This window comes from Nannospalax galili, unplaced genomic scaffold, assembly GCF_000622305.1.
Source record: "Nannospalax galili isolate Female #2095 unplaced genomic scaffold, S.galili_v1.0 scaffold1703, whole genome shotgun sequence".
Lineage (NCBI taxonomy): Eukaryota > Metazoa > Chordata > Mammalia > Rodentia > Spalacidae > Nannospalax > Nannospalax galili.
This window is the reverse complement of record NW_008350123.1, coordinates 95,426-100,548: the sequence shown is the minus strand read 5'-3', so window position 1 is coordinate 100,548 and position 5,123 is coordinate 95,426.

Sequence of the window (5,123 nt, the reverse complement as noted above, 5' to 3'; positions counted from 1 at the left end):
TATGAGTTCCTGGGGCTACACAGAGACCCTGTCTCAAAAAGACCAAAAAAAAAAAAAAAAAGAATATGAAACTCTAGTTATAAGCATAGGTGACTTAGTTATAGAAATAAAATGCCTAATATGTGGGTTACGCTAACTTTAATCCCACAGTCACTGAATGAATAAATATGTATAAATATTTCTGGTTTTCTTCATTTATGTTGAAAAGTAACCTTCCAAATTAAGAATGGCACTATTTATATATAATGATATATATTGTGTTTATACTCCATTCAGTTGAGAAAATTCAAGATGATTCACTATGCTTCTTAGCTATTTTAGTTTTTGTTGCTTAAAATTCCTGTTTTATTGCTTTGGGATATTTATGATATATTTTATCTATGAAAATTTAATTTAAAATACAATCTTGTATTTGTGTTTCCTTTCATAAGATATAGCAGAACTAATATTAGATATATCTTTAATTTAGCATATAAGAGAATAGAAATTTATCATCTAGTTGATATAAACTTTTAACCGTAATTGGGTGATTTGAATGAAAACTGTCCATTGAAAACTCAAATATTTGAACACTTGGTCAGTTGATGGTGCTGCTTGGGGAGAGTCATGGAACTTTTCAGAGGAGTGGACTTACAAGAAAAAGCAGGACACAGGGAAGACTTTAGGAGTTTTTAGTCTGTCCTACTTCCAACTTGTTCTACCTGTGTGCCCTTGAGCATAAAAGCTCTCAGCTTCCTGTTCCTGCAGTCTCCTGATTTACCTCCCCCACCATGATGGACTGTTAACTTTCTAGAACAAACTCTACCTGGTATAAGTTGCCTTAGTCATGGTGTTTTATCACAGCAACAGAAAATTAACTTCTATAGCCAGATCTCATAGTAGTTACTTTTAAATACACTTCACTTTAATTTGTTACAAGATCTTCAGGGGGCACAACTAACTCTGTTTTTCTGAGGATAGTAATGAGTTCTACAGGTGACTTTGGGAACAAATTGTCAGAGGATTGTGTCTTAAGGTAGAAATGTAAAGTTCCAAATAAGTTTTTGCATTGCTCATATTTTTTTTCCTATTTAGTTTTTATTATTACACTTTCTAAGTTTCATACATTTCCCACTCAAATCCAGACCCCTTTCCCACTGATCCACTATTATAACAATATAAAATATGGTCATGATTTTTAGTCTTTAAACTTATTGCCAAGATTTATTTACTTAAACATGCAAATTACAGAGATAACCAGAATATCTATTATTAAAGCTAATCATTCCACTAAAATATAGGAGTAAACATTTTTCTGGCTATTAATGAAACACCTATTAGAACTAAAATATTGTCTAAAAAACAGTATCCCTTCAAATTACTTTCTTGGAAACATAAATGGGCATAAATTAACTTCCCTTGGCTGCACAGCCTCCCGTGTCCTGGTCCCAGAACCTTCCCTGCATAAGTCCAGCAGGCCCAGCATGCCTTGACTCCCCCAGCTTTTTTCACCCACCCCCAGTCTCTCCTCCTAGGCTGGGTACCCCACACACCAGGGCCAACCTCTCGGCCCAGAGCCACCACTGCTTCCTGATCCTCTGCACTGAACCAACCAAATTTCTCCCTACTGTCCCCTGGAACCCTCTGGGCCTGGGCCTGCCCTAACTTCCCTTTACTTCCCTGGGCTGCACAGCCTCTGAGCCGCCTGGTGCCAGCACCTTTCCTGGTCCCCAGGAGCCCTCTGGAACAGGCCCTGCCCTCATATTCCTTTGCTTCCTGGGCTGCACAGCCTCCAGTATCCTGGTACTGGCACCTTCCCTGGATAAGTCCAGCATGCCAGCAAAACTTGACTCCCCCATCCTCTTTCACTCTCCGAGCTCCGCCACCAAGTCTCTCTTCCTATGCTGGGTACAGGCCCATTTCTTGTCTTGGCACCCAAACACTGGGGCTAACCTCTTGGCACAGAGCCGCCACTATTTCCTGATCCTTTGCATCAAATCAGGACCAAACCATTTCTTCATTGCGGCCCCCAGGAACCCTCTAGGCATGGTCCCACCCACACCTCCCTTTACTATCCTGGGTGGCACAGCCACCAGCTTCCTGAGACCAGCATCTATCCTGGGCCCTTCTCCCAAGCCAACCCAGGCCCCAATTATTGAGGGCAGCATATATCCTGGAGGACCCATACTTTAGGAGAAAGCCTGATATCATCTGAGACTCATCTCACTATGGCCTCTGTGGGAATTCCTAAAGACAAAGGCAATTAGGCCACTCCAATATAAAATCAATAGAGAGAACATGAAGCCTAGACCAAACAGCTTTTCATGCCCAACAAGTAAATCACAAAGGCACATAACATTTACAAAAAGCAGCAGATCTGAGCTCAACAAAGGAAGACTTGAGTTTCACAAAAGAATCAGAAACTATGAAGGAAATAAAATGTCAAAGTCACAAAGAAAAAATAATAACATGGAAAACCAAAATAATATATCCCCACCAGGTACCAATAGTCCTCTAGAGGAGTACAATGAGAACTCCCTAGAGATAACACAGGACATGGAACTCAAGAGAACAATTATAAACATGATAAAAGAATTTAGTGAATTTAAAGAACAAACAATGAAAGAAATCAAAGAGCTGAAGGAAGATAAGGATATGCTTCTGAATGAATTCAGAAAAGAGAAATATTGAAGAATACACAGGCTGAAATGAAGAAGGAAGTGAAACACTCAGTAAGCCAATTAGAAATGACAGGAAAAAGCCTCACCAATAGGATGAATGAAATGGAAAACAGAATATCAAGACTGGAAAATAAAGTGAATGAATTAGACCATTCAAACAAAGATTATGAAAATTTTTTTAAAAACACAAGAATAGTATATGCAAGAATTGTGTGACACCATAAAAAAAACCAAACTTATGAATTATAGGTATACAGGAAGGAGAAGAATCGCAAGATAATGGTATGGAACAGATTTTCAACAGGATTATAGAAGAAAATTTCCCAAAATTAAAAAAAGACATGTCCATACGAATAAAAGAAGCATATAAAACACCAAGAAGACAGGAGCAGAAAAGAAACTCTCCATGGCACATCATAGTAAAAACACTAAACGTTCAGAACAGAGACAATACTGAAACCAGCAAAAGAAAGACAACAAGTCACATATAAAAGAAAACTCATCAGGATTACAGCTGACTTTTCAGTGCAAACTATGAAAGCCAGAAGAGCCTGGACCAAAGTATTCCCAGCTATAAATGACCACAGATGCCAACTCAAATTACTTTACCCAGCCAAAATGTCTATCAAAGTTAAAGGGGAAAGAAAAATCTTCCATGACATAAATAGGCTGAAAGAATTCATGTCCACAAAACCAGCCCTTCCAAGAGTTCTGGAAGCAATACAAAGAGGTGAAGAAAGGAACGACTATACACAAGGGGTGATGGAAAGAAATTCAGTGAAGGTATAACTGTGGAAATGCATAGCTATATCAAGGATGTGAACAGAAATAAAATTGACAGGATTCAATACACGTCTTTCATTAAATACTTTAAATATCAGTGGACTGAATTCCCCAGTCAAAAGATACAGACTAGTTGCATGGATTTAGAAACAAAACCCATCTTTTAGTTTTCTGTAAGAAACTCATCTCACTTTCAAGGACAGGCACTACCTAAAGGTGAAAGGATGGAAAAAAAAATACCAAGTGAATGGTACTAAGATAAAAGCAGGCTTTGCAATTCTAATATCTAATAAAATAGACTTTAAAGTTAATCAGAAGAAACAAAGAAGGTCACTTCAGTATGATCAAAGGAACAGTAAACCAAGAAGATATTACAATCATGAACATATATTTACCAAACTCTGGTGCATCCAGCTTCATGAAAACAGTACTACAGGACTTTAAGACCCACATTAATGCCAACTCATTAATAGTAGGGGAATTCAAGACCCCACTGTCAGCATTAGATAGGTGAACAGGACAGAGAATTAACAGAGAGACATCTGAATTGAACAATACCATATATGAAATGAACCTAACAGTCATCTATTGAATATTCCACCCAAGCACCAAAGAATATAATTTCTATTCAGTGTCCCACAGAACCATGTCCAAAATCGACCATGCACTGGGGCACAAAACAAACCTCAATAAACAAGGGCAAGAATTAACAAGTGGGACCTCATTAAACTAAAAAGCTTCTGTACATCAAAGGAGACAACCAAGGAAACAAACAGAAAGAACGTAATAAGCCTCACTCAGGGTCCTCTGATGGAGCAGAGGAGGAAGATGGTTTCATCACCCATGGGAGAACTTGGAGAGACAAATGTGGGCCTACGTGCACAGAACCCAGATGGGACCAAAGCAGTCATCGTGATTATAGAAACTCAGCTTCAGTGGACTCTCCAAGAAGTTCTCACCAGTGTTAGGGAAAATCTACTACAAGTTTTCATTAACAGGATGATCTCCACACACCAGCTTTTAAAGACTGTCACTGTTCATGGCTTCACCCACTGAGCCGCAGCTGACCACCTGCTCTACTGTCAAGGTCGGGTCTAGTTCACCTCTACTTTCCAACCCCATGTACAACCCAGCCTCATTCAGCTCTGACTTATCTTCCCTCAAATACCATCCTCTCTACTCAACATTTTCCAAGATGGCATAAAGAAATCCTAAAATCTTGTCATGCTCACTGCCCAGTGGAACTCTCCACCCTTATCCAGCCCTTCTGTCTGAGCCCCTTTCACTCATACTTCTCTGTCCACCACTTCGTATAGCCTTCACCTTCCTCCTCTTCTCTCTACATATTTATTTCCAAGGATGCTCTGAAGTAATGATCTTGGTTTACACAATAGTTATAAATATAATGAAAGGAAAAGAAATAACCTGAAGGAGAAGAATAGTAAGTAACAGGCCTTATTAAGGGAGCTATGGATAAAAATTGGTTAGTTTAAGGGAGGGGGGAGGGAAGGGTAGTACAAGGAACCTAGGGGATAAAGGGAAAGAAGGAGGTCAAGAGAGATAGGACCATAGGAGAAGGGTATTATTAAGGGAGAAAGGGGGAAAATGGGGTCACCTTAAGTGGGAAAATTATGATGGCGGGGTGAGACAATGTGAGATATAAATAATGCCTAGGTAGTT